This window comes from Lygodium microphyllum, chromosome 28 (assembly GCF_053477565.2).
Source record: "Lygodium microphyllum isolate KBCC chromosome 28, Lygodium_microphyllum_v1.1.10, whole genome shotgun sequence".
Lineage (NCBI taxonomy): Eukaryota > Viridiplantae > Streptophyta > Polypodiopsida > Schizaeales > Lygodiaceae > Lygodium > Lygodium microphyllum.
Window position 1 is genome coordinate 82,860,853 of NC_141162.1, and position 21,962 is coordinate 82,882,814.

The following is a 21,962-nucleotide window of genomic DNA, read 5'->3' on the forward strand; positions in this document are numbered from 1 at the left end:
GACGCATTGTGACTGAAAGAGCACATGCACATCCAATGTGTTATTTGGAAGACTGGATCCAACCGTTCAATCAAGTTTTGGAGATGTTACATCCTTGGACATCTAGATGGGCACTAGTAGCATTGACCACTTTAGCCACTACTAGCATCCATCCAAATGTCCAAGGATGTAACAATCTATAACCAATGCTATTGGCATCTATCTAGATGTCCTAGAATGTAATAAGAGATATTTACAAGGATGCAAACTTTGAGATCCTTCAACAAGCGGTGGGCAATCAGAGGGGAGATACAACCTAGATAGCCGAGAATTGATGCAGCAATCCCAAGGGACTGCCTTGCCTCCTTCTCACCAAAAGCATGTACAATTAAGCCACGATCGTGCATCTTGATGCAGATAGCATGTAGAGTTAAAAACACTCCCCAAACACTTTCACAATGCAACAGGGTGGTAGACTAACAACAAGGTTTAGTTTTCCCCGACCTCCCTTGGAGGCAGATCCAAGTCATAGGACTCCAAGAAATTTATGGTAGCTTGACACATACATCATTTGATGTCCAAGAGCAGCAACCATAGATCTAGGAAGGCCAAGCTTTGGATGAGTTGAATTCAAATCTAGGAGAGTAGAGTTGATATACCTTGTCAATTTCACAGAATTCCCATGGCTAATAGTCCATGGGGGATCTAGCATTTGATAGCTAGTTGGCTCAGATGCAGCAAAAGAGGTGTGGAAAACAACTAGCTATGGAGGAAAGAGAAATGAGCCAGTGATAGTAGACAATGTGAGAGCTGAAAACGAAGTGTACTTGCAGAATTGAAGAGTGATAGATTGAAAGTACAACTTAGGTCGAAGGTAGATGTGACCCCTAACTCAACTTGAATCAACTAACTCTAGTACTAATTCTAAATGAAGTGACAACTTATTGCTTTAGTTGTGTTCACAATGCAAACTAAATAACTAAAACATTGGGCACTGCCCATAGAATCGGCAAATTCTAACACCTCCCTATAGTGCCAATGTGATTGAAGTATAAGAAGATAAATCACCAAAGGGTAACAAGTTCAAGGACTTCCGAAAACCCTCAAACTTCTCATAAGGTAGTGCTTTGGTGGACTTGTCAACAACATTTCCCTATGTAGGGACAAACATCAAACTGATCTCTCTTGCATAGCATCTTCCTCTAACATAATGGTAACGCACCTCAATGTATTTCGTGCGGACATAAAACACAGGATTCCATGCCACTACAATAACACTTCGACTATCAGAAAGAATGGGCGTAGGACCCTCTAATGAAATTTATAGATAATCCAACACTCTACCTAGCCATACACAATCCATTGTTGCTATGAAGGCCACCTTGTACTCAGCCTCACAAGATGAGATAGCCCCTACAAGTTGTTTATGACTTAGCCACGAAAGCTACAAGCTTGTAGATGCAAGTCTACCCCCAAGATAATAATGTATATGACTGAGTACCTTGCAAATATCTAAACATTTGCTTAATAGCTTGCCAATGTACTGTCTATTGGCTATACATAAACCTGTTAACTGGGATACTACAAACTATATATCATGATGTGTGTTACAAAGGTACATAAGACAACCAACAACATGATTGAAAATTGCATCATTGCACATTCCTTTACCATCATGCATGGACAGATTTAGCCATGGCTCCATAGAAGTACACATAGGTTTGCAATTTTGCATATTAAGCCTATGCAAAAGCTTATCCACATATTGTGATTGCGACATGATGATGCCATGCCGATTTTGGGTGAATTGAATCCCCAAATAGTAGTGTAAGCAGCCCATATCTAGCATAGCAAAACCATGTTTCAATTCAGCCTTGAAATCAGCAATTTTATGCTCTTTTGGTCTGGTGAGCAGCATATCATCTATATATAGAATGATTCCTAGCAAGTCCCCACCTTCATTCTTAATGTAGAGAGTGGGAAAAGTTGGACTATTTGTAAAGCCAATGCTAGCCAAATAAGCATCAATCTTCGAGTATCAAGCATGAGAAGCTTGTTTTAAACCATAAAGAGCTTTATGCAATTTGCAAACCACGTGCTCTTTGCCATTCACCACGAACCTTGGAGGTTGTGGCACATAAACATCCTCATGTAGGTGTTGAGAAACCACTTCTTCAGTCCACACATTTCATTTAGCGTTTCGCACTAACAACCCCAAAAAGGGTTAGTGTCTACATTTTGGCCACTTTTTCAGTGGGCGCCCACACAATGGTGTGCCACCCTAGACAGCTTATACCTATAAATAGACAGTCACTTCATTCATTCTTCACACTCCTAACACCACTCTTCGATCATTCTTCACCCCTTTTACTCCGTCATTAGACATTGTGGTTCGTGGCTTGTGGCTGCCTTCACTGTTCCTCTTCTGCTCTAGGTGCCCTGTTCCATCATCAGGCCTTGCATTTGAAGCATCTTCTACCTAGCATCACCATCATCTACTTGGCATCAACATCCTTTTCCTATAGTAACGGGTTAGGCACGGAGATCGGGACAGATAATCGTTACGCGCAGTAAGAGTCAAAGAGAGTGAGAGAGAGAGCAGAGTAGAGAGTGAGCACGTTTTCAGGTACAATGACGATAGATGTACCTTTAGGTTTTTAGATAGATATATATGTGTAAGTATAAGTGCTAAGGGTGTGTTCACATCCGAGCACATTTAAAGGCACGAGGACTTTATTCCCAACAACCTCCCACCTAAAGGCAATGTGCCTTAAGAGGAGAAAAGAATCAGCTAAGTCAAGGTATGTACAAAGCTGAAATACATATATCTATCTAACTCCCATCATCTATTCGCAATGAGTAAACCGCTCTGCTGGAAGACCCTTCGTGAGAAGGTCTGTAGGATTATCATTTGTATGCACTTTGACAAGCTCAATGCTATTGGTGTCAAGTACATCTCTAATGAAGTGGTACTTCACCTGTATGTGCTTTATCTTTGTATAAAAGACATGATTCCTTGCTAGCATGATAGCACTCTGACTATCACAATGGAGAACAGGTGTCACGAGGACGTGAAAATTTGATGCTTTGCTTATGTTTAATTGACATTTGATTAAAGGATTAATCAAATGTGCAATTAAAAGATGCACATGTGAGGTGCAAGCTACTTTTTCACAATTAAAGGCCAAAGGACCCTGTGAAAAAGATGGGTGTCAAAGGCAAAAGTTGTGACAAGTTACACTTGTTAGATTCTAGGTGAATTTTGGTGTCAGTTTGCCCCTTGGACCATTAATTGGCCATTAAGTGTCAGTAGTGACACTAGGGACTAGACATTAATTAATGGATTAATGCTTGTCCAAGGGTCAATTAATGCATGGGACCACTTTGGGTTGCAAATGGCCTAGCCAATTAATTTTTGGATGGGTAAGGTCAATTTTTTTAGCATGGATTAAGGGCTGAATTAATTTTCAGAATTAATTAATTCTGAAAATTAATTAAATGGCTGGAAATTGCTGAAAATGGATTAAGAAAGCTGCCACTTGGCAAAACTTTCCCATGCAAGTGGGGGAAAGGTTAAATAGGGCTGAAGGGAGAGGGAAATCTCGTTTTTTTCATTTTGGTGCTGTTGGAAAGAGGTGTTGGACTGTGGCTGCCAGCTTTTGGGGCCATTTCCCAGCCATTGGAGACCATTTTGGTGATGGAGATTGCATATTCTTGACCTTGGGAAGCTGGCAATTGCTGCTGATGCACTTTCTCCTGAAGATCACAGTCTTTGATGCTCCTATTGTTGTTGGTGCATCCGTTTGGGGCTGGTACAGCAGGGCAGGAGCTGATTTTGATCAGTTCTTCGCGACAAATCTCAGAATTTTCTCTCTCTACAGCATTCTCTCATCTCCTTCAGCCTATGCTCAGTCATTTTCAGCAATTCTTAGCCATTCGGAGGAGATCTCAGCCATTTTTGGTGGGCTAATCTGTAATTTTTGCAATAAACCCTGATTTACAACAGAAATTTAGGGTTTAGCAGCCACCTTGGGATCCATGCCAGAGATTGAAGGCTCAAGGGACTGAAATCAGCAGCTGATAATTGAAGATTATCAAGGGATTTCAGGAGCTACCTATCCCAAATTGATTTGGGGTAGCATTTGGCCAGCCAAGGGTCAAATTGGAAAAGAAGTCCTGGGTGAATAAAGTGGCAAATGACCCAAAAGGCTTGCTGGTCATTTATGACAACAAGAGCAATTGGTTAGTAGGAGGAGATTAAAGAATCTCAAGTTGTACTCCTTCCAATTGAATGAAAGCTAAAGAAATACCGCAAGGGGTGCTAGTTTTGGGGCCAACAGGGTGTCTACTGTCCAAGAATGTTATAGTAAAGTGTGTATTTCATTTTATGTGCATTTATTTATTGTTGTAATTAACTCTTAAATCAAGTTATCACCACCCATTCCAAGAAGGAAGGCTGGTTTCAACAGGTAATTTTGAGATGCCAAGCTCTCCCACCAGACGTGAAAGCCATAAAGCCTCCTTGCATGCCTCAGTGGCAACCACATACTTTGCCTTTATAGTAGACAATGCAACTTATTTTTGTAGCCTGGAGATCCAAGATATTGCTCCTCCTGTGAAAGTAAGCACATACCTAGAAGTGGACTTCCTGCAGTCCACATGACCATCATAGTCTGCATCCGTAAAGCCAACAACAGATGCCTTCTACTTTCCAAAGCAGATACACGACTCCTTTGTGCCGTTGAGGTATTTCATAATACCTTTCACTGCATCCCAATGCTTCTTGCCAAGGATTGCCATGTATCTGCTAATCACTCCCACTGCAAAGGCAATGTCAGGACGTGTAGCAATCATAGCATACATCAAATTGCCAACAGCTGAAGCTTATGGTATCCTGGCCATTTCAGCCTTCTCATCATCAGATATAGGGCTGTCCTCTACACTGAGTTTCGCATATGGAGGCAATGGAACCCCAATTGTTTTCCCCCCCCTCCATATTGAAACACTGCAAAACCTTGGAGATATACTCCTACTGAGATAGATAGAGTAAGCCTATCGACCTATCTTTGAGTATTCGTATGCCAAGAATGTGATTTGCATCACCAACATCCTTCATGTCAAAGCTGCCATGAAGACTTTGCTTCAATGAATCCAAGGCATGAGTATCCCTGCCAGCAATCAGCATGTCATCAACATACAAAACCAAGATAATCAGGCAGCCATCCCCTACATTTTTGGTATACAAGCAGTGATCCACTTGACTTCTATGAAAGCCTTGGGACTGCATGAATGTATCAAACTTATGATACCATTCTCTAAGTGCTTGTTTCAGCCCATACAAACTCCTTTTGAGTTCACATACCATTTTTTATTTCCCTTGTTCAACAAATCCTTCATGTTGCTGCATATATATGTCTTCATACAGATCACCATGTAAAAACGCAGTCTTTATATCCATATGTATGAGCTCCATATCCTCAACTGCAACTGAGCCCAAAATGGTTCTCAATGTAGTCACCTTGACTACAAGAGAGAAAATCTCATCAAAGTCAATTCCATGCTCCTGCTTGTACCCCTTTGCAACCAATCTTGCTTTGTACTTTGGTGAGGAACAAGAAGTGACCTTCATCTTGTAAACCCATTTGCATGGAAGGGTTTTCTGCTCTTTAGGCAACTGTACCAAGTCCTAAGTGCTATTTTTTTCAAGAGATTCCATCTCTGACAGCATGGCTTTATACCATTTCTTGCTGTCCTATCTATCTATTGCTTCCTTGAAGCAAGAATGTTCACCACAGTCTGTCAACATGACATAATCAGCCACATTAATTGCACTAGGAACAAACCTGTCAGGTTGTCTAGTAGCCCTAGAAGATCTCCTAACCCAATGGTCATTGTTTGCTGGCTTTTCCTACAAATTTCCATTTTCAGCATGCTGTCCTAGCATTTCAGCCTGCAAATCAGCATTAACAACTTGATGTCCCGGCTGTTCCTGCACATGTAATGGCTCATTTTCATGGGCAATAGCTGGCTAATCATTTTGAGCATCATTTCCTGCATTTACAAGTTCATTTACAGCAAGTATTTGCTGCTATACAACGGGCACATATTGCTATCCAAAAGGTACTTCTTCCCGGAATACAACCCTACAGACCTCCTCAGTCTTTTCGAGCTGTTTGTGCATGCGATCTTCCCGGAAGATAACGTCATTGCTGTGTACTACTCATAGTCATCAGGTACGAAAAGTATGGTATGATACGGTACGATAAAATACGGTACTAAATGGTACCTTAAGTTTTTATAAGGTACGGTACGATATTAGTACGAAAAAAAAAATAACTTCATTATTTTGAACTATAGATGATAGAACAGATGTTTAAAGTCTAAATAGCAATGCTATTGGAGTATATAAGATGAATACTTGAGGGTAACATACCAAAACTTCTATAGCATATGCCACATGCGCAACATGCGCTACAACTTACAAGTACATACATAGGAGTGGATACATCATACATGAATGATCATACAAATAAGAGGCATGTATGCTTGAGAGAGAAAGAGAGAGAGAGAGAGAGAGAGAGAGAGAGAGAGATGAAATCACATGAGAGTACATTCACTAATTCGTGTACTCTCAGAAGGTACATTAGGCCAAGCTATCCTCTGGTCTAGTTTTATTAGCAATGTGTACTAATGCTTTGGGTTGGGTGGTGCAAAACGAGCTCTGAACAAAGGTAAAATCAATAGGATTAAGCTATTTGATGATTCAAAAATGGTGCTGAATTTATTTATTGATGATACTACCATATTGTGAAAAATGATGGGACATCAATTAGAAACGTTTGGAATTGCTTGAATACCTTATGTATGGCCTTTGGCTCTAGGATAAATCATAACAAAACATGTATGAGGAGTCCAATCAAGCTATGGTACTACTTTCCTTTTCTCGGGATCCCATAATCTGTACCCCATTTCACCCTTGTCACCATATCCTAGGAAAATGCATTTATAGGACTTTGAATCAAGTTTGCTGCGTTTTTTTTTACGAATGTACACAAAAGCCTCGCAGCCAAACACTTTCAGATGAGCATATGAAGGTGGCTTGCCCGACCACGCTTCTTGGGGAACTCCCCCCTCCAAAGACCTGTTTGGTGACCGATTAATTAAGTGAACAGTTGTCATAACAGCCTCTGCCCAAAAACCATGGGGTAATATAGCATGAGACAGCATCGTACGGACCTTATCCTGTATGGTCCGATTCATACACTCTCCAACTCCATTTTGGGGCGGATTATGAGGGGCAGTGAGCTCCCTCTTTATCCCCTTGCTATCACAAAATGCCTGAAAGACCTGGGATACATATTTCCCACCATTATCAGAGCGAAGACGCTTAAGTGTCTTATTTTTCTGATTTTCAGCCAATGCCAAGAATTTTTTAAACTTATCAAGCACTTTATCCTTACTATGAATGGGGTAAACCCATACCTTTTGTGTAGCATCATTGACAATGGTGACAAAATATTATTTTCCCCTAAAGATAATTCTGGCATTTGACATGCATCCAAATGTACTAACTCTAGAGGAGAAGATTTCAAAGAAAGAGAGTTTTTGTGAGACATCTGTGCATGTTTGCCATAAATACAATGATCACAATGCTCAAAATCAGCATAACGAAGACAAGGGAAGTAACCCAAACGAGAAAGCACTTTCATTCATGTTTGACTCATGTGTCCCAGCCGGCCATGCCACAAAGAAACGCTTGGCTACACTGTCACAACAACAACATGGTCACGCACACTAGATACATGAAGTGGATACAAAGTATCACTCTTGCAATCTCTGGTAAAAACCCTAGATGCCTTATAGATCTTCCATTTTCCATCACCAAAGTTGGTATGAAAACCATCATCATCTAGCTGCCCTGTGCTAATCAAGCTCTTCTTGAGCTGAGGTACATGTTGTACATGCTGAAGTGTAAAGACAAAGTGATACTGAAATTGTAACTGCACACTGCCAATACCTACAATCTCACATGCATATTTGTCCCCAAGATGGACAGCACCATGTCGACCCCCTGTATAGGCAGAGAACCACTCACGATGAGGGGTGACATAAAAGGAAGCACCTGAATCGAGAATCCAGGTATGTATGTCATCATTTGTATTTGCAAGTAAAGCATATGCACCTAAGTGTGAAGAGACAAAGAGTACATCACTCCCGCTGTCACTATCATGAGTGACTACATTCACCTCTTCAATTTTTACACTGCTCTTCTTAGGCTGACTGTCCTTCTTCTCTTCCTTGCTATCATCTGTCTTATTTCCTTTTCCTTTCTCTTTCATCCATTTGTAGCAATCACGTTTAAAGTGACCCTTCTTGCCACAATGATGACATTCAACATCTTTGCCACATGATTTATTGCGTCCCTTGCTATCATATTTGCCCTTTTGTTGTGATCTGCCCCTAGCATGCAAAGCACTGGAAGACTTACTGGATGCATTGTTCTGCCGATTCATCTCTTCCATAAATAGAGCACTCTCTACATCAGCATACAAAAGGATTACATTAGAATTGCTCATAGCAGTCCTGAATGTATCCCAACTCTCTGGTAGAGTGCAAAGCAAGAAAGTAGCCTTAAATTCCTCATCAATCATGAGCTTCAAGGCAACTGGCTGGCTGAAAATGGAGTCAAACTCACTCAAGTGAGTAGACATTGCTGTACCCTCTTTCATACGCAAATCCATAAGCTTTTTCAGCCAATACACTTTGCTTGGACCACTCTTCTGTGCATACAGTTCTTCCAATCTAGTGCATATAGAATATGCAGAATCCAAACCTTCAATGTTGAACAGCAAGGCATCAGAAATCGATAGCTCTATGGTTGAGTGTGCAAGCTCATTTAACTCATCCCAATCATCCTATTCCATGTCTGCGGGCTTTGCCCCTTTGGTTTTTGACCGACTTTGCCTGCTTCTTTTGCAACAAGATATTGTAGCACTGCTTTTGCCAAACTGCAAAGTTATGTGCGCCTTCAAGCTTCTTTATGTGCATCAGATTACTGCTGTCATTGCTACTAGCCATGATTTTCAGCCCAAATGTGACCAAAAAATAGCAAATGTAGGCCCAAAACTGTCACCCAAGTGACCAAGGTACAAAAAGTACCAATCAGCAATAAATGACCATGCAGAAGCACAGATTTCAGATCTGTAAATAAATTTTCAGAAGTACCAAACCATGTGCTATAGCATTCCACAACTGATTACAGCGTTCCAAGGGCATATGCATCACATTACATGAGAAATCCCAAAACTTCAGCTGCAATTTCTGTTGTACACGTACCCACGGGCATGAAATTTGACACGAACGGTCAAAAGCCCCAAAATTTTTGTGCTCAAAACATCAAGCACACATTTGCATTTTCTCTGTCGTGCATAGAACAGGCCAATTTTGCAAAATAGAGAAATTTCAGCAAAACCCCCGAATTTTACAAGTGTTGATGTCCAAATTGCGTAGAATTCAACCTGCATGTACATAAAATGACCAAATGTTGCACAAATTTTGCCCAAACTGCAAAAACCCCAAATTGCACGGGGTCCAATGTGCATCAATGTTGAGAAATTGGGTAAATTTCAGCCCAATTTGTGCATGTACATGAAAAAGCCCCAAAATGTCACAAATTCTTGCAATTTCTGAGACAGATATCACTGTTGCATCTTGCTCGCATCAAATCTGGACAAATCTCCAAAATTTCCAAGTCATGTGTGCACTAATTTCAATGAAATTGAAAAAATTTCACTAAAATGTGAAAAGCCCCAAAATTCCTAGGTAAATGTGCACCAACTTCGCAATTTCTGAGTCAAATTGTCCAATTCTACGTTGAGATCCCCAAATTTGGAAAAAGACCCAAATTTTTGGGCCAAGATTGCACGAAAACTGGAAGCTATGCCTCCACGCGTAAACGCTCGGTAGGGAAACTTTAAGAAAAAAAGAAATTTTGAAGAAGAAAAAATGTTGAACGACAAGTCAACAAACCTGCCGTGTAGGTCGCCGCCTGGTACCCGTGTCGCGTCACGTGACGCTAAAGATGCCTGCTCGCAATGACGCGTGCCTGCCTGCTCACGCTTGTCGCCCAATCGTCCAATCGCTACACATCAGCTAGTGTATGTCACGCCCACCGGTCCACGTCAACTACTGCCTGTCATCTGTTGACCTAGTCGAGCCTGCCTGCGACACTTCCTGGTCGCCTGTGACTACCCACGATGCCTGCAGCTCACGACTTGCTCGTCTGACCTACTCGAACTCCAAGAGGCACGAACGCCTCAACTGTAGCTCTGATACCAGTTTGTAGTGACGGGTTAGGCACAGAGATCGGGACAGACAATCGTTACGCACAATGAGAGTCAAAGAGGGTGAGAGAGAGAGCAGAGTAGAGAGTGAGCACGTTTTTAGATACAATGACGATAGATGTACCTTTAGGTTTTTAGATAGATATATAAGTGTAAGTACAAGTGCTAAGGGTGTGTTCACACCCGAGCACATTTAAAGGCACGAGGCCTTTATTCCCAATATTTCCATTAGGCTCCACTTTCACCTGCGTTTTTCAGTGTGGAGACCTCCTCCTTGCCTGGCGTCATCATCTTTAGTTTGATGTCAACATCCTAGGCTCTGGCAAGCAATAGTGTACATCACTAAGCGCCTGTGATTTCATCACTCCTCTATTACACATGCTGTTGGGACCTCCATCACCTCGCATCACTTGTTTGTCACAGAGGCTGCTAGGACCTGCGTTTTTGTAGCTAGCTCCTCCTCCATCACTTGGCGTCACTCATCTATCACAAAGGCTGTTGGAACCTGCATTTTTGCAGCTTGGCTCATCCTCCATCATCTAGCGTCATCATTATCCACTTGATGTCAGTATCTAGGTTACTCGCCCGTTTCACAGCCATTGGGATTTATGTTTTGCTACCAAGGTCATTCCCCGACATCAAAGGACTGCGGTTCACTCCCTTGATAGCCAATGATCATCTTCCACATCTCCAACATCAGAGGACTGTGGTCTGCTCCTTCAACAACTATCTTTCACCTTCAAGTGATTACTTCGATAGCCCACTATCTGAAGGACTGCATTTCACTCCCTTCACTGTGCAAATTTCCCACAGGTACTGCCACATGTTCAGATAGAAGAGTGAAGTTATCTTCTAAGCTTCGGCTCCGCTATATCAACTTCTCTTCTCATAGCATGATTCAGTGCATCATCACCCTATTCTTCTTGTGTCTCTGAGTTTCTCTTCTCTCTATGTTTGCCGTACACTGTTACTCCCCGCAAACCCTACTGTCTCTCTGCATTGTCGCTTATTTTGACAAGGTATCAGAGCATACCCGTTATTTTTTATAGTAGGTCACCAATCAAGAATGCAATCTTGATGTCCAACTAATGTACTTTTCAACCATAATTTGCAGCCATAGCATTGGCACACCTAACCATACTCATACAGAATGTAGGAATAAATGTCTCATAATCTATGCCTTCCTTCTGTGCATAGCCTTTTGATATCAAACATGCCTTGTACCTATCTATGGTACCATCAGCCTTGCGTGTGAGTCTAAAAAACCATTTGATATCAATGGCTTTCTTGCCAGGTGGCAACTCAACAAAACCCCAAGTATTATTGGTGGCAATAGAATCCAACTCTTCTTGCATGGCCTACATCCAATGCACATCCTGCTCGGCCTCTTCCAAGGAAGTAGGCTCATCATCATCTAACAACGAGCTCATGAATCCATGTTCATCACAAGAATCATCTACTTCCATAATATCAACCAAATGGGGGTCCCCTGCATGACGTGTTGCATGTCTAGCAGCCCTTCCAGTGTGCTTAGGTAAGGAAGCATCCATTTCACTCTCCTAGAGAGCTTGCAATAGCCATCTAGAGATTGTTTTTGCTGCATTTATAGCAGTCCTTTCTTGCTATACTACATGGTCCACTGCTGTAGGCATATCATAATCAAGTACCTACTATTCGAAAGCATGTGGTGTAGCAGCAGCTTGTTGTAATAAGTCTGTCCGGCCATTTGCAACAAGCTTAGACCCCAAAGAAAGTGGTAAAAAGCCTTTGAAAACATCACCTAAGTCATAAGTGCTGGCATTTTAACTTGATCATACGAAAAGGCTACATTTTCAGCAAAAGTAACATCTCTACTAACAAATGCTATCCTTATGTGTGGGATCATACAACCAATAGCCTTTGCTTTCCAAACTGTAGCCAAAAAAATGCATTTTAAGGCCTTGTCTCGTCGAGCTTTCCACGAAGTTCCTTTGCCGCATGTGCATAGGCTATGCATCCAAATATTGGAAAGTACTCGACCTTTGGTTACTTTCCATACCAAGCCTCAAAAGGAGTAATAGTCTTACGTGCCTTTGTTGGTGCACGATTCAAGACATGATTAGCACACTGAAGGCCCTCAAGCCAAAACTTATGTGGTAGCCTTTTGCTCTTAAGCATACATCTAGTTATTTCCATGATTCAAGTCATCTAGTCATTTCCATGTGGTACAATTCAACACATAATTAGCACACTAAAGGTTCTCAAGCCAAAACTTATGTGGCAATCCTTCGCTCTTAAGCATACATCTAGTCATTTCTATGAGTGTCTGATTCTTCCTTTCAAGAACACCATTTTGTTGAAGTGGCATCCTCATAGTGGCCTAATGTGTGATACCTATTTCAAGTAAGAATGTCTCAAAAGCACGAGACATATATCCCCCCCCCCTAACAATGCTGTGAAGTGTCTACGTACCTTAAGATTTTATAAGGTACGGTACGCTATTAGTACTAAATAAAAATTTGCCTTGGTTATTTTGGACTACAATTTGACTTAAGTTAATAAGATGAATACACAAGGGTAACAAGGCAAAACCTGATGCGCAACATGTGCAACGCGCTATAAGTAGATAGATGGGAGCGTATACATGATACATCATACATCATACAAAAAAGTAAAGTGTAGGGTGGATGGACATAGAAACTCTTCATTATTGTGTGTGAGGGGGGAGAGAGAGAGAGAGAGAGAGGCTTGGAATTGAGTATTCATCTTGGGAGTTGGGAGAGAGTTATCAAAAGATGACGTACCAACGAGACAGTAGGGTTTGCGGGGAGGAACACGGAGTGAACTTGGCAAACATGGAGAAGAGAAGAGAGAAGAAACTTTGGTAAATCAAAAAAAGATCTGAATCATGGAGTGAATGTGAAACAAGGGAACAAGGGTGTCATAGCGCAAGGAAGATGATGAAGACAACCACGAACCACGAACCACGAACCACAATGTCCTCTTGAAGGGGTGTGAGAACAGTGAAGAGGCTAGAGAGAAGAGGTGCCGGACTGAATGAATCAGCCATGAGAAATGAATGAGAAAGTGGCCTATAAATAGGCACAGTCAGTATGGGATGGTGCCCCTTTTTGGAGCTGCAAACCCTAAACACGAAATGCAAAAACGCAAACTATGGGTGGAAGGGTGAAGGGTTTCTAAACACCCCCTCTTAGGCCCAAAAAGGGAAAGAGAAGAGTGAGGTGGAGATGGAATGCTACATGCTGAAGAATGCTGCCACTTGGACAATGTCCCTCGTGGAAAAATTGTTCACTTTCCCAAGTGCCCTAGTACAAAGATGATAAAAACATGCAATGCATAGGAGGAATGTCAGACTTTGTGTGGTATTGAGAACCATAAGGATATGCCCGTACTCGATCTCGGGAGTTGGCTCCATGTTGACCAAGTGACCAAGGCAAGAAAAAGAGGAGGACGAAGATATAGAGGATCCCTAAGATCCAAGATTTCCACCTGAAAGGTAACCTGCAGTAAAGAACAGTAGACAGAGTGAGTTGGAGAACCTGAAACTCAACCTCGAGAGAGAAGCCACTAGCTTCATGCATCCATGCAAGAAGGAATACGAAGGCCTCGTCACCAAGTCACGGCTAAACCTCCAAGGCCCCGATCTAGGTAGATCCTCAAGATTCTAGGTATCAATAGGTGAGATGACCACTAGAAGGAAACCATCCCATCCAAGGGTAGAAGAAGAAGGTAAAAGGCCTCCACCAAGGTGTGCGAAGGACTGAGCGGTGGGTGGGAATCCCCTATGAAACTGGAGGAATAGGAGCCCCCTCTGAAGTCGCAATAGATGTAGATGCCCCCTCGTAAGGCAAAGAAAAATCAGCCCCCTCTGAATCCCCCTCTAAGGTAGATAGGGAATCCAAAAACTCATGGATCACGGACTCTGAAATGTCTGAGGATGAAGGAAGTACTGCTGATCGTGCCAAAGAAGGTATCTGGGGTGGTGAAAAACTCCCAAAGGTGGCCTCCCGAACCTGAGTAGATGAGGGTGAAGGATGGGGCTTAGACTAAGCAATGAGTGGGCAACAGTCTCACCGCTTCTCAATGGAACAGACCAAGAAGCCGAAAAAGAGGAAGGAGTCGAGCAACCACTCTCTCTCTCGAAGTGGACTAACAAGGAGACGGTATCAAACAATCACTATCTCTCGATGGAGCGGACTGCAAAACCGTGGGTCGTGGTAGCCACTATACCCGAAAATAGGTGGGAGAAGACTGCCGCTGGCATTGCAATGATCTCCAAGAGGTCGTAGCGCCAATCGACCCTCCATGTGCTCAAAAGGACTTAGTGCGCATCGTATGTGTCTTATTGCCTTGAGCATAGTACTCTGATAGCCCTTGCAGAACGATCTCTGTGGCCCAAAAAGGAGAGGTGGCACAAGGAGTGCCTGGTGGAAGATGCATATACTCCAAGGGGGTGGGGAGCAAAGGTCGAAGTCGGCAAGTATCGGTAGTGTGCCTGATGATGCCACAATAGAAGCACCCAATAGTCTAGTCATTTGTTGGGAAAGAAGCCATGGGTACCAGTGTGCCTTGTTAAAGAAGGATGAGGTGAAAGAGATCAGCCACAAACCACGAACCGCAATATCCACCTTAAGGGGTGTGAGGGCAGTGTGAAGCACGAACCGCAATGTCCACCACAAGGGGTGGGAGAGCAATGGAAGGGCTGGAAGTGAGCTGCCCGTGGGAGGAGGATGCTACCAGCACTAAGAGGTTGCAACCAACAGAAAACACACGTGAGGAGAGAGAAAGACTAAAAACGCAAGTTACAGGAGAGAGAAATAATAAAAACGCAAAAAAAACTAGTAGTAGCAGTCAACATGCTAAAATCAGCTCTAAACAATGTGTAATAGGCTGGAAACAGACGCCGGACTATTGTAGACAGCAATGGCCAGCTTGAACCGCGATATCCTCCACATCTGAGGTGTGGGCAGCAAGCTGAAATACCTGAAATCTGAAAAAATGAGATTGTTTTCTAAAAGGAAAGTAATCAACAACAGTCGCTTTGCTGTAAGCAGCTGCAAACTGCAGATGGAAGACTGGAAAGAGGCGCCAGACTGTAGATGATAGCAAGGGACAGTTAAGACTGCGATGTCCTCCACGAAAGGGGCGTGAGCAACAAGATGAAAACACCTGAATCTTACAAAAACGAGATTTTGATGCAGCGGAAGAAGAAGAGAAGTGGATGTTGAACCCGCCACCGGTCTTTGCTGTCATTGGAGTGGAGGATCTTTGCCGCTATTTGAGCAGGTCCAACTCTGATACCATGTCAAAAGATGACGTACCAGCGAGACAATAGGGTTTGCAGGGAGAAACACGTAGTGAACTTAGCAAACATGGAGAAGAGAAGAGAGAAGAAACTCTAATGAATGGAATGAAGAAGATCTGAATCATGAAGTGAATGTGATACAAGGGAACAAGGGTGCTGTAGCACAAGGAAGATGATGACGACAGCCACGAACCACGAACCACGAACCACAATGTCATCCTAAAGGGGTATGAGGGCAGTAGAGAGGCTAGAGAGAAGAGGTGATGGACTGAATGAATTAGCCGTGAGGAATGAATGAGAAAGTGGCTTATAAATAGACACAGTCAGTCTAGGATGGCGCCCCTTTTTGGGGCTGCAAACCCTAAACGCAAAAACGCAAAAACACAAATAGCGGGTGAAGGGTGAAGAGTTTCTCAACAAGAGTGTGAGAGAGGCTTGAAAAGTTGAAAGATCCGTACATAGTACAAATGCAACTATGCCTAGTATCCATGTCCCTTGTAAAGAAATACTCGAACAAAAATACAAACATAATCTTACGACAAAGCTCAAGCTCATATCAGAACTCAGTAGTAGGTAAGAGTAATTCAGAGATTATGAACACAAAAGATGAATAAATGAATAAATAGATACAATGTTCAATGCAATAAACATACGATACAAAGTGAATACAAGACCTTGAACTCCCATGTATCTGAAGGAATGGTGATGAGAAGATGAGTTGGAGAGTGTCATTCTTTGTACAGATCCGTAGACAAAGCAAGCAACCTCCAAAAGTGATCAGCGGTAGCAAATGCAAACCTTGGAGGGTCAGGATCAAGCTGAACACGACTGGACCAGCTCGAAAGAGTTGGCAGCAAGCTGAAGACTGTCAAGATGAAGCACACAACTGCTGCAAACAGTAAAAGCAACTATGGATGTGCTCCAGATAGGCTGGCACTAGCTGGAAGACTGCAAACGCGGGCTGGAACGGCCTGACTACAGCAAATGCTAATTATCAAAGGGTCAAATGCTGATGGCAATGGCTGGCTGAGGTGGAAACAGGCTGGAAACTGCCACCAGCTGGAAAGGCAAGGCCCTGCTGGCTGCGAACTGATCACCAAGTGCTGCAAAAGGGCTGGTCACAACGAACTCAGGTATCTACCAAGAAGATGTGTAGATAGCACTGAAGAAGTAGGCGCTAACAAGAGGAAGACCTCAACGCAAGATTAGGGCCAAGTGGATAGGCTGCCTCCTATTTATAGATGAGTGGATCATTCCAAATTAGGGTTTGGCTCATAGGACATAGAGACTCTCTCGAAAAGTTTGGTAATAATTAATTTTTGGGGCCATAATAAAGAGGTAATCAGTTTAGCTAAACACTCCTCTTGCCATTGGTGTAGTGGATCTTGGATCTCCCCTCAGTCCATGCCTCACAACATCTCTGAGTGATTTGGCCATTACCTTCTCTTGAACTAAAAATGCATTAGCTTTACTTAAATAGCCCCAAAACATGCTTAATTAATGAAGAAACCTTGTTTATTTAAAAGAAACGCAACCCTAGACAGTTTTTGTGTCCCATAAGCACAAACCCACTTGGGAGGGCCCAAACTTTCTATAAATACGTATGCTGCCCTCATTCAGCCCTCAATCTCGCTTTTGCAGATTTCAGGTGTTTCGGCTTGCTGACCACACCCTGTTCGTGGAGGACATCTCAGCTGAAGCTGTCCATTGCTGTCTACATCAGTTGGCGCCTGATTTCCAGCCCTCTTCACGCAGTTTGGAGCTGATTCCAGCCAAGCGACTGCTGTTCCTGCGCAGACCTGCTGCCGTACAACCTACCATATCATCACAGCCCTGAGCCAGCTGCTACAGGCTGTCGCCAGGCTGTTCTGCCTACATTTGGCAGTTTTCTCTCTCCTGCAGGCTGTCCTGCCTACGCTTTTAGTTTTTCTCTCCTGTTGCCTACGTTTTTAGTATTTCTCTCTCCTCACTGCTGTCTGCATTAGATCCAGCTTCTCATTGCTGCGTTTGCTGGTGTTCAACATCCGAGACTGCCTTGCTACAATTCGGGATCCATTCACAGTACGACACACTCACCAGCTCATTACCCCTACCCTGATCCTTGAGATACAGGAGTTCGAGGTAAAGTATTCATTCACTGCATAGTGTGTTGGCTGCATGAGCATCGTATATTTAGTAGTCATACCACTTCATTCATTCATTGTGTTCATTGTCTCTGAGTTACCCTAACCCTAACTGTGTTCTTTTATCAGTCTGTGCTTTGTTGTACGGTTTCTATTTATGTTTGAGTTAGGGCATTTCTTTACACCTCCCACTAGGCTAGTCTCTAAGAAGCCCTCTATCATCCTTAGGAACCTTAGGCTAGTTAGCCTCCCTTTCCTTTAGGCTTACCTATACTTTTACTTTTCAAGTCTTCCGTTGCACACCTAATTACCTACCTTTCATGCACTTCCACTGCATCTAACACTCGCTCAACTTTCTTTTTCACTTGTGACTTAGCACAGTATCCAAAGCATCTCAATATGAAACATCTAGTATATAGGTTTCCTTTCTCATTCTATTATGTTAGGTTTTATATTTCAGTATAAGAATAACATTGCAATTATTTATCGGTCCTCACTAGGCTAAAGGTTTGTTTGGTTCTTGCTTGGGTGAGTATTACCTCCATCAACATGGAGATGGAGATTGTATCTTCTCTCTTGAGATCAAGCATCCTTTTTCCTTATTTTAGACATCTGTCTTTCTTTTCTTTAAGTTGAGGTGTTTTCTTCGTTTAACATCATTTCCTACACCACTAGTTTATTTCTCTTTCATGTTATGTGTATTGAGCTAAAAACGCATTACAAACTAATTAGCTCTTTAAAATAGCCCCAAAACATGTGAATTACCAAAAGTTTCATTAATGATACGTGATTCTAGAGAGTTTCTATGTCCATAACCAAAACTCTAATTTAGGAGGATCCTTTTGCATCTATAAATAGACAAGCTGCCCGCCATTCAACCAATCCTTGTCTTGCAAGTTTCGGCTATTAGCCCTCTTCCACTAGATGTCCAACCCCCGATGACTACTGCTACGTGGTCTACAACTATCATCCATCCACCCATTGCCGCCACTAATCAATTGTCATCATCTTTAAGCGATTACATTGTTGTATTTACCAATTCCAATCCTAGAGGCTGCAACATTTTGGTTTCCAACCTACTACCCTTCCATTTCAAGCATCATGCCCTGCTCCAACTCGTGGTTATTGCACTTGGGATCCATCTTCCATGGATGACACACGTCGACATCTCCCTCAACCTGCTCCTATGAGAGCCACTAGATGTTGGATAGCTTTGCCCTCGAGCATTCTATACATTCTCTCATTCATTTACAGCATTGATTCATTCACTTCATAGTTCTTTTTCTTCTCTGTTTTTGTTTGTCCTTTTGCATTTTTTGTTTTATGTTTTGTGTTTAGGGTTTGCATTTATTGCATTACTAAGTTATTGTGTCCCAACCATGTTTGTACATTCTATGTTTTCTCTATACAAACCCTAGCATATCTTCACAAGGTGATCTCTATCTTGGTAGTTGTGCATTATCATGCTTGACTGACACAAGAGCCATCTCCGAAGGTCGCATTTCATTCATGCCCATAACACTTGGTTGGCATTGGAGGTTGGAGCCATCTCTTAAGATCAAGTACAAGCACATCGCGACTGCCTCGGTAACCAACTCTCCCCCCAATGTCCCAACTAGGAAGTATCAGGTCTTTCTCCTCCATCCTTCTTCATCAATTTACATGGTAGACTACTATCCTAGCACTTCTCGACTAGCACCGGAGCACTTTATGAATGTTGAGATTCAAGTCTACCTATGCCACTTGGTCAACACAAAATCCCTCTCCTAAGATCAAGTATGGGCATGCTCCACATACCAAATGAGTGATTTTCCTTTGGCTCTTCTAGCTAAGGGGTGTCAATTCTACCTTCATTGTTAGACTACGCCGTTTTGGTTCTCGACACTACACAAAGACCAAAATTAGATCCTTCTCCTTCGGATTCAATATCCATGGTTAAGAGGGGATTTCTATCCTTTCATTGGCATTTACCAATACCCACATTGTCTTTGACATCGGCCTCTCTTCCCTATTACACCTATCCTTTGCATTGCATGATCATAATTATCTTTGTAAAAGGGCATTTGGGCAAGTAAACAATTTTCCCATGAGGGGCACTGTCCAAATGGCACCTTACTGCATATACATTCTCATAATGTAGCTTACATCTACAAATCTCATCATGTACAACACCATTGATCAAATCCTAAGTTGTCTCACCAACGGTTCTATTATCACCATACCTCTTTCCTATTTTCTACATCACTAACACCCTAGACGGGTGGTTGGAAAAGTCTTCCATTTTGCGATGTTGAATTTGACCATCCCTTTCTTTCCCCCATGGGCACACTTACTCAACCCAAAAATAAGCTAGAAGTGGTTCCATTACCTTTGCATGTCCTGGTAGGCCACTAGGCAGCCAACGAGCACCCTTTGTCAAATGCCTTGGCCTCTTTGCGGTGAACCTTTGGGCTCACAAGGTAAGATACCCATTGCATTTGTAGTTTTGGCAGGTTCCTGAAAAGCCACCATGTACCCCTAGCTTGATACCCTCATTGCTTTGGGGTGAGACAACTCGAGGTATTATGGACTGAGCTATGCTTGTGGTCCCTTTCTAGTTCTAGTTTTGGCCTAAGAAAGGGTCTTATGCTTAAAAAGATGCATTACACATTAAATATTCATTAGCTCATTAAAACGGCCCAAAACTACACATTTACCAAAGTTTATGTGTCCCATAAGCAAATATGCAAACTTTGCAAGGACATCTATAAATAGGAGGCTGCATGGCCACTTAGTTAATCCTAGCACCCTATCCACTACTACCACTTGCTACCTTCAACTGCTAGCAACCTGTTGTACAGCCCCCTAATAGCTATGTTTATAGTTCAAGTAGGCCGCACTGCTGTCCAACCACTTCCCAAGTATCATACAGCTTGCATTCAATCCAATGCACTCCTAGTCTATATCAAATTCACCTTCTTCATCCATCACCCAGCCTCCTACTAATGCTAGTGATTAGCTCCCATCATCCTCGAGGGGTTACACTGCTGTGTTCAACAATTCCACCCTACAAATTACTGCATTTTGGTTTGCAGCCTACTATCCTTCCACTTTCAGCATTATCTCATCTCCCACTCCTGGTTACAGCCCTTAGCCCACTCCCACAAGAGTCTTAGCTATTGGACGGCTCTACCTTTGAGCATCTTGTACACTCTTTCCTTCATTTACAGCATTCATTCATTCACTTTGGAGCTCTCTTTCTCTCTATTTGTGTTTTTGCATTTTGCATTGCGTTTTTGCATTTGTGTTTGAGTTCTCTATGTTTCAATCATGCTACATTGCTGTGGCTGACATACACTCAATGTTTTCTTTTGCAAACCCTAGCATAGCTCCACCATGCATCTGACTCAGTTGCATAGCAAGGAACAAAAGGAACTTGTATTAATTAGAAAATTATAGATACAAGACTGCAAGCAGCACTTCATACGAACACGGCTCTATACGAGGCTAGGACTAATCGCCAAGAAATAGAGTACACTGAAACAAGTGAGATGCCATCTTGCTGTTGGCAGGCTTTGCTCCTCGTAGGTAGTGGATGGCTCTCTTTCATAGGCTCTTGAAAGATTCCGAGCCAATATCATATTCTTTCCAATGTGTCTTAACTCAGATCACTCTTTTGTGGAGTTCAAAGTTACATTCATAGTATTGGTCAGATTTGGCAGCCTAGGCATTTGTCTCAACAATCATCAGATGTGAGGCAGCACAGGCATGATCATCTTGTCACAAATACAGCAGTTTGATGTCTGATCCTAGCATATAAGTTGAGGCTTGAAATGAAGCTTGAGGCAGTGGAGAGTACCAATCTGTAGTAGCAAATTCAAGGATCTAGGAGACATGCATTAAATCATACACATGCTTGCTTGAGAGAGAGGATGTGAGATCCGGATTAAACCTTGTGGATTTCTGGGAAGCATGCCAGTGGCACACACAGCCATGTGCTGAAAGGTCAGGGTCCAACTACAGTTCACACCTGCAGTGAGAGCTATGCAGCTCTGGCTCTCCTACATACAGTATCCATAAGACTCGTGCAATAGGGTTTTAACAGTCTTTTCATTTCTATGCACAGCTGATGTAATAAAAACAAAGGTGGCCCAATTGCAATTCTACACAATATATGATTTTCTGTGAACGTGTGGATATTGGAATGAACATATGAAAAATGTAAAGAAGTTA

The 21,962-nt window shown here is 42.4% G+C and overlaps 1 protein-coding gene across 4 annotated transcripts in view; it reads right to left on the reverse strand.

Moving 5' to 3' along the window:
• LOC148011687 (lipid transporter) overlaps window positions 1-21,962 on the reverse strand; it is a 104,695-nt gene that overhangs the window by 36,407 nt on the left and 46,326 nt on the right. The window lies entirely within an intron of this gene.